Source organism: Mytilus edulis, chromosome 11 (assembly GCF_963676685.1).
Source record: "Mytilus edulis chromosome 11, xbMytEdul2.2, whole genome shotgun sequence".
Classification (NCBI taxonomy): Eukaryota; Metazoa; Mollusca; class Bivalvia; order Mytilida; family Mytilidae; genus Mytilus; species Mytilus edulis.
In genome coordinates this window covers 11,069,746-11,079,745 of record NC_092354.1, presented here as the reverse complement: position 1 = coordinate 11,079,745, position 10,000 = coordinate 11,069,746, and positions in this window count along the sequence as shown.

The following is a 10,000-nucleotide window of genomic DNA, read 5'->3' as shown; positions in this document are numbered from 1 at the left end:
GTACATCAAACGCCATCGTGATACAGATTTAGGTTCTCTAGAAAGCTTTGATACAAGCATTCGATAATAAAAATTCGTCGTGGATGGAAGTGAACAAATTTGGACGCCATCTTTAATCATGGGTTTTAACACAGGAGTTTTACTAACATGCACATTTGCTTCAACTAGCACTTTATACTCATCAGGTATTGTTTCTAACACATTTCTAACTGCATGTAACATTTTATTTTCCGAAACTTCCGGAAATTTTTCTAATACAATCTCTTGAATATAACTTTCTTTCAAGAAACCTGGTTTACATTCATATGCGATGTCTTTTATTTTACATACACCTGCTTCAATAAATGTCCTAAGATATAACATTTTATTACCATTTGTAATATTTGGATTTAGAAAAAGCGGAATATCAAAAACATTTTCTGAATTAACTTCAATATCTACATTTTCACAAATACTCTGCCATGACAAAATCAGACTTTGATAAAATTCTGGTAATGCATCTATTTTTCTTTTTCGGAGATCACAGAATAAAATTTCAATTCCAAGATTCATATTTTCAAACTTAGAAAAGAAATAAAGACAAGTTTGTTTCCATATAGCACAGTAGTTTTCATCCAACAGTCTACTCAAATATTTTAATCTAAAAGCATACATTTTCTGCATAATATCAGGAAAATTCAATCCTCCGTCAACTACTTTATTGATAATAACCTCATATGCTACAAGAGGAGGTTTATTATTCCATAAAAATTCTAAACATTTCTTTTTTATAAGTATGCAATACTTTTCAGGTATATTTACAACCATTAATGTATACCACAGTTTACTCATAAGTAAGGCACTAATAACACTTACTCTTCCATGAAGAGTTAAATGCCTCATTTTCCAAAAATTCAGGAGTTTTGTAATTGATTGTACTTTACCTTCCCAATTCAATTTTTCACATAATGTTTTATTTTTTCCCACCCATATTCCTAATAACTGTAAGACTTCATCACATTCTTTTATTTTCCAAATTTTTAAATCATTTGAACAAATTTTCCCTTTTCCAAGTGCTAAAACTTCTGATTTTTCTTTATTCAATTTTGCACCCGATGCTTTTTCGTACAATTCTAGTACCCGAAATGTTTCACTAACTGAATTTTTGTCCACTAAGGTCAAAGTTGTATCGTCAGCATGTACAAAAACCTTTTCTTCAACATTTGTATTTGGTATTACAACACCTCTTATCTCACAATTTTTCTTAATAGCAATACTCAATGGTTCTGCTAACAAAACATATAACAGAGCCGAAATGGGACACCCCTGTTTGACAGAGTTTTTCAATCTAAAGTATGGAGTCAAAAATCCATTACATTTAACTGAACTAAAAATGTTGGTGTAAAATATTTTTATCCATTTTTTGAATTTATTACCAAATCCAAATTTATCCAAAACTGCAAAAAGATACTCGTGTCCAGCTCTGTCAAATGCTTTTTCTTGATCTAATTTTAATAAATAACATTCTATATCATCCATTTCTACTAAATCCATAAAATCCCTAACACTAACAACTGTATCAGATATATCTTTTCCTAGAATACAACAGCTTTGATTTGGTGAAATAACTTTTGGTAGTACATACTTAAATCTATTTGCCATTACTCTGGCAAGTATTTTGTAGTCAACATTCAACAAGCTAATTGGCCTAAAGTTTTTCAAATCTGATTGATCACCTTTGTTTTTAAAAATTATATTTATATTCCCATATCTCATAGATCTAGATAATTCTTCATTTTCCTCAATACTTTGATAAATATAGAGTAATACATGCTTTAATTCATTGAAAAAATACAAATAAAATTCTGCAGTTATACCATCTGGTCCAGGTGTTTTCCCTTTTTTCATACCTTTTAAGGATTTTTCAATTTCCTCAATACTAATTTCATCATCACACATTTCTACATCTTCATCATCAATTTTTACATTAACATTATTCAATAATTCATCAACTGAATGCATATCAATACTAACACAAGAAAACAAATGTTTATAATAATCATGTATAACATCAAGTAAATCATTTGTTTCTGTAACAATTTTCCCATCACAATCTTTTATTTCACTTATCACATTCTTATTCTGTCGATACTTTTCTAATTTCAAAAAATATGCAGTATTTCTATCACTTTCTAAAGCCCACTGTGACTTTGATCTTAAAATTGCACCTTGACATTTGTATGTTTCAATATCTTCTAATTGCGTTTGCAATTCTAAAAATTGTTCACTGTCTATCTGAATACCATTTGCAGATTTTACTGATAATTCTTGAATTTTATTCTGCAATTTATAATATTCCCTGTTTAATTCTTTTTGCTTTTCTTTGCCATAAATTTGGCTTAATCTTTTAATTGTAAATTTTAAATTATCCCACCAAATTAAGGGATTTGACACATAAAAATCTGACCCAATTTCATTTGCAAATAATCTCTTCATTTTATCAATAAATAACTCATCTTGTAAAAATGAATTATTAAAAACCCACACACCTGGACCTCTTTCTACATTACAAAAATCTATCTTCATGCTGACGATACTATGATCACTAAAACAAGTATCCTTATAATGAATATTCTTAATACAAGATTTTAAATCTAATGACACTAGAAAATAGTCTATTCTGCTTTGGGTTAAAAACCCTTGTACAACCTGTTTTCTAGAAAAAACTTTTGTATTAACATTTCTATTTCTCCAAATATCATATAATTCTTTTTCTTGCATAAAATTACATAAGGATTTTACAGCCTTATCATTACAATGCATGGTTTTACCACTCTTATCCAAACTTGATAATGTAGTATTAAAATCTCCAGCAACTAATACATATTTTCCTTTACTAATTTTTTGTTTACACTTTAAGAAAAACTCATATCTTTCATTTACATTATTTGGTGCATATATATTATAAATGTCAATTAATTTATCATTAATTGTCCCTTTTATATGAATAAATCTTCCATTATCATTTTCCACTTCTAAAAAAATGTTTTTTAATTTCTTACTAACAAGAATAGCAACACCTTGACGGTTATTACCACTATTACTATAAAAAATATCTCCATCCCAAATAGTTTTATCTCTTTTAATTCTTTCTACAAACAAATCATTCCAAAATGTTTCTTGTAAACATATAATATCATAAAATCTTTCATTACACAATGAAAAAATACAATTCCTCTTATTGCTATCACAAAGTCCGTTACAATTAAGACTTATAACATTAAACATAGCCATTACTATAAAAAATATATTGAATATTATATAATATTTACAATCCATTTTTATTTGTTTCTATTTTTTTTTTGATGTGCCAACATAGCAGCTCTTACATTAACCTTAACTTTCAATAACTTTCGTCTTGCATTTTTTTAAAATATATTTTTGCATTTGTCTTCTACACTAGCCCACTCACTTTCTTCATCAGTCAATGGGTCAGTGTCCATACTTATTCCATCTAATTCACCAAATACACCATCATCTCCTCCCTGGCTGCATTTTTGTTCCAGAGAGGGGATGTTACTAATTATCTCATCATTAACATTTGTTTCACATGAAACATTTTCATTCATAATTTCATTTGTACTTAACAATACATTACATTTACTAATATTGCTATTAACAGTTACAATATGTCCTTCTGAAATCTGCTCACTGTCTTTATTCGTCATCTCGGTCGCGATCTTTGTCTTTACACCATTGTCGGTCGCGATCTTTGTCTGTTCACTATTGTCAGTCGCGATCTTTGTCTTTTCACCATTTTCGGACGCGTTATCAACGGTCTCTGTTACATCATCTGCCATGGCTTCATCAGCGTCTGTATATTCATCATCATCATCTTCATCTCCATTACCAATACCATCACCAATTGCTCCATCTCCATTACCATTACCATTTCTGTTAACGTCATCTCCATTCCAATCCTCACCATTAGCTTCTATATCATCACACATGATATCACTTGTGTGTACATCGGCAACAACTTTTACCACCTTTGACTTTTTCACATCATCACTGGTTCCCTGTTCCGAACTTATGACTGAGGGACCAACATCTAACGTATTCCCACTAATCGAGTCATTTTCACTTTCTTTTAATTCTGTATTGTTTTCTTCACTACTGGTGATAATTTCTTGATATTTTCTTTTGTGGTCCGAAACTCTGCCCCAAGGTGTTTTTCTTTTTCCTTCGGGTATATGACCAAATCCTTCTCCGAAATAACGCTTTCTCGTTAAACAATCGCAATCACTGTATGGCCTTAGGCAACTCTTACACTTATTCTCTAAACAGTTTTTACTAATATGTCCTTGTTGACCACATTTAAAACATTTAAATTCTGGACAATCTTTGTATAAATGTTCAGCACTATAACAACCCGAACAAACTTTGACCTGGTCATTATGAATAACCCTATAATATGCTGTTTCCTTCCCGCTAACTGTAAATTTCATAGAATACGGTATTGAGGCAAGTGTAGGTGGTAATTTTACTTTAAAAACCCTAGTACCATCATATACATTCGATCTACTGCTCATTTTTCTTTTCCTAATGTCAGTTACTATTTCAACACCCATTCTATCAAATCTATCAATTATTTCTTCATCTGTTACGTACATGCTCATATTGAAAATTGACACAATTCTAAATACTGATACTAGTTCATTTACACTAATGGATTTACCTTGTATAAATAAACCGTCTCCTGATATTTCTCCTACATTTCTCCTTTCCCGCATTACTACTTCATAATTGTTATCATTCTTGGGAACACACGCTAGCACCGATCCTACACCACATTTCTTTTCAATTTCATCTATCACTAATTCTGGGGTAATCACTTTAGTACTGCCAACATTCACACGAACAGTTTGTTCCTTTGAATAATTGTCATCCAAAGGGTACGTTTTGTCACCCATCCCGGGTGACAAAACAAAGTCTTTTTCAACAAAAAAGTTGAAAAAATCAAACGATATTAAGGTATATTATCACATTCTGACACAAAATATACAAATTCACATATACGATGACTTGGAAAAACACAGTTTTTGAATTAGATTGACTCTCTCGATATAAACACCTGTTTACTCTTTCATAGGTCAACCCAGACTTCCGGTTGACCTATGAAAGAGTAAACAGGTGTTTATATCGAGAGAGTCAATCTAATTCAAAAACTGTGTTTTTCCAAGTCATCGTATATGTGAATTTGTATATTTTGTGTCAGAATGTGATAATATACCTTAATATCGTTTGATTTTTTCAACTTTTTTGTTGAAAAAGACTTTGTTTTGTCACCCGGGATGGGTGACAAAACGTACCCTTTGGATGACAATTATTCAAAGGAACAAACTGTTCGTGTGAATGTTGGCAGTACTAAAGTGATTACCCCAGAATTAGTGATAGATGAAATTGAAAAGAAATGTGGTGTAGGATCGGTGCTAGCGTGTGTTCCCAAGAATGATAACAATTATGAAGTAGTAATGCGGGAAAGGAGAAATGTAGGAGAAATATCAGGAGACGGTTTATTTATACAAGGTAAATCCATTAGTGTAAATGAACTAGTATCAGTATTTAGAATTGTGTCAATTTTCAATATGAGCATGTACGTAACAGATGAAGAAATAATTGATAGATTTGATAGAATGGGTGTTGAAATAGTAACTGACATTAGGAAAAGAAAAATGAGCAGTAGATCGAATGTATATGATGGTACTAGGGTTTTTAAAGTAAAATTACCACCTACACTTGCCTCAATACCGTATTCTATGAAATTTACAGTTAGCGGGAAGGAAACAGCATATTATAGGGTTATTCATAATGACCAGGTCAAAGTTTGTTCGGGTTGTTATAGTGCTGAACATTTATACAAAGATTGTCCAGAATTTAAATGTTTTAAATGTGGTCAACAAGGACATATTAGTAAAAACTGTTTAGAGAATAAGTGTAAGAGTTGCCTAAGGCCATACAGTGATTGCGATTGTTTAACGAGAAAGCGTTATTTCGGAGAAGGATTTGGTCATATACCCGAAGGAAAAAGAAAAACACCTTGGGGCAGAGTTTCGGACCACAAAAGAAAATATCAAGAAATTATCACCAGTAGTGAAGAAAACAATACAGAATTAAAAGAAAGTGAAAATGACTCGATTAGTGGGAATACGTTAGATGTTGGTCCCTCAGTCATAAGTTCGGAACAGGGAACCAGTGATGATGTGAAAAAGTCAAAGGTGGTAAAAGTTGTTGCCGATGTACACACAAGTGATATCATGTGTGATGATATAGAAGCTAATGGTGAGGATTGGAATGGAGATGACGTTAACAGAAATGGTAATGGTAATGGAGATGGAGCAATTGGTGATGGTATTGGTAATGGAGATGAAGATGATGATGATGAATATACAGACGCTGATGAAGCCATGGCAGATGATGTAACAGAGACCGTTGATAACGCGTCCGAAAATGGTGAAAAGACAAAGATCGCGACTGACAATAGTGAACAGACAAAGATCGCGACCGACAATGGTGTAAAGACAAAGATCGCGACCGAGATGACGAATAAAGACAGTGAGCAGATTTCAGAAGGACATATTGTAACTGTTAATAGCAATATTAGTAAATGTAATGTATTGTTAAGTACAAATGAAATTATGAATGAAAATGTTTCATGTGAAACAAATGTTAATGATGAGATAATTAGTAACATCCCCTCTCTGGAACAAAAATGCAGCCAGGGAGGAGATGATGGTGTATTTGGTGAATTAGATGGAATAAGTATGGACACTGACCCATTGACTGATGAAGAAAGTGAGTGGGCTAGTGTAGAAGACAAATGCAAAAATATATTTTAAAAAAATGCAAGACGAAAGTTATTGAAAGTTAAGGTTAATGTAAGAGCTGCTATGTTGGCACATCAAAAAAAAAATAGAAACAAATAAAAATGGATTGTAAATATTATATAATATTCAATATATTTTTTATAGTAATGGCTATGTTTAATGTTATAAGTCTTAATTGTAACGGACTTTGTGATAGCAATAAGAGGAATTGTATTTTTTCATTGTGTAATGAAAGATTTTATGATATTATATGTTTACAAGAAACATTTTGGAATGATTTGTTTGTAGAAAGAATTAAAAGAGATAAAACTATTTGGGATGGAGATATTTTTTATAGTAATAGTGGTAATAACCGTCAAGGTGTTGCTATTCTTGTTAGTAAGAAATTAAAAAACATTTTTTTAGAAGTGGAAAATGATAATGGAAGATTTATTCATATAAAAGGGACAATTAATGATAAATTAATTGACATTTATAATATATATGCACCAAATAATGTAAATGAAAGATATGAGTTTTTCTTAAAGTGTAAACAAAAAATTAGTAAAGGAAAATATGTATTAGTTGCTGGAGATTTTAATACTACATTATCAAGTTTGGATAAGAGTGGTAAAACCATGCATTGTAATGATAAGGCTGTAAAATCCTTATGTAATTTTATGCAAGAAAAAGAATTATATGATATTTGGAGAAATAGAAATGTTAATACAAAAGTTTTTTCTAGAAAACAGGTTGTACAAGGGTTTTTAACCCAAAGCAGAATAGACTATTTTCTAGTGTCATTAGATTTAAAATCTTGTATTAAGAATATTCATTATAAGGATACTTGTTTTAGTGATCATAGTATCGTCAGCATGAAGATAGATTTTTGTAATGTAGAAAGAGGTCCAGGTGTGTGGGTTTTTAATAATTCATTTTTACAAGATGAGTTATTTATTGATAAAATGAAGAGATTATTTGCAAATGAAATTGGGTCAGATTTTTATGTGTCAAATCCCTTAATTTGGTGGGATAATTTAAAATTTACAATTAAAAGATTAAGCCAAATTTATGGCAAAGAAAAGCAAAAAGAATTAAACAGGGAATATTATAAATTGCAGAATAAAATTCAAGAATTATCAGTAAAATCTGCAAATGGTATTCAGATAGACAGTGAACAATTTTTAGAATTGCAAACGCAATTAGAAGATATTGAAACATACAAATGTCAAGGTGCAATTTTAAGATCAAAGTCACAGTGGGCTTTAGAAAGTGATAGAAATACTGCATATTTTTTGAAATTAGAAAAGTATCGACAGAATAAGAATGTGATAAGTGAAATAAAAGATTGTGATGGGAAAATTGTTACAGAAACAAATGATTTACTTGATGTTATACATGATTATTATAAACATTTGTTTTCTTGTGTTAGTATTGATATGCATTCAGTTGATGAATTATTGAATAATGTTAATGTAAAAATTGATGATGAAGATGTAGAAATGTGTGATGATGAAATTAGTATTGAGGAAATTGAAAAATCCTTAAAAGGTATGAAAAAAGGGAAAACACCTGGACCAGATGGTATAACTGCAGAATTTTATTTGTATTTTTTCAATGAATTAAAGCATGTATTACTCTATATTTATCAAAGTATTGAGGAAAATGAAGAATTATCTAGATCTATGAGATATGGGAATATAAATATAATTTTTAAAAACAAAGGTGATCAATCAGATTTGAAAAACTTTAGGCCAATTAGCTTGTTGAATGTTGACTACAAAATACTTGCCAGAGTAATGGCAAATAGATTTAAGTATGTACTACCAAAAGTTATTTCACCAAATCAAAGCTGTTGTATTCTAGGAAAAGATATATCTGATACAGTTGTTAGTGTTAGGGATTTTATGGATTTAGTAGAAATGGATGATATAGAATGTTATTTATTAAAATTAGATCAAGAAAAAGCATTTGACAGAGCTGGACACGAGTATCTTTTTGCAGTTTTGGATAAATTTGGATTTGGTAATAAATTCAAAAAATGGATAAAAATATTTTACACCAACATTTTTAGTTCAGTTAAATGTAATGGATTTTTGACTCCATACTTTAGATTGAAAAACTCTGTCAAACAGGGGTGTCCCATTTCGGCTCTGTTATATGTTTTGTTAGCAGAACCATTGAGTATTGCTATTAAGAAAAATTGTGAGATAAGAGGTGTTGTAATACCAAATACAAATGTTGAAGAAAAGGTTTTTGTACATGCTGACGATACAACTTTGACCTTAGTGGACAAAAATTCAGTTAGTGAAACATTTCGGGTACTAGAATTGTACGAAAAAGCATCGGGTGCAAAATTGAATAAAGAAAAATCAGAAGTTTTAGCACTTGGAAAAGGGAAAATTTGTTCAAATGATTTAAAAATTTGGAAAATAAAAGAATGTGATGAAGTCTTACAGTTATTAGGAATATGGGTGGGAAAAAATAAAACATTATGTGAAAAATTGAATTGGGAAGGTAAAGTACAATCAATTACAAAACTCCTGAATTTTTGGAAAATGAGGCATTTAACTCTTCATGGAAGAGTAAGTGTTATTAGTGCCTTACTTATGAGTAAACTGTGGTATACATTAATGGTTGTAAATATACCTGAAAAGTATTGCATACTTATAAAAAAGAAATGTTTAGAATTTTTATGGAATAATAAACCTCCTCTTGTAGCATATGAGGTTATTATCAATAAAGTAGTTGACGGAGGATTGAATTTTCCTGATATTATGCAGAAAATGTATGCTTTTAGATTAAAATATTTGAGTAGACTGTTGGATGAAAACTACTGTGCTATATGGAAACAAACTTGTCTTTATTTCTTTTCTAAGTTTGAAAATATGAATCTTGGAATTGAAATTTTATTCTGTGATCTCCGAAAAAGAAAAATAGATGCATTACCAGAATTTTATCAAAGTCTGATTTTGTCATGGCAGAGTATTTGTGAAAATGTAGATATTGAAGTTAATTCAGAAAATGTTTTTGATATTCCGCTTTTTCTAAATCCAAATATTACAAATGGTAATAAAATGTTATATCTTAGGACATTTATTGAAGCAGGTGTATGTAAAATAAAAGACATCGCATATGAATGTAAACCAGGTTTC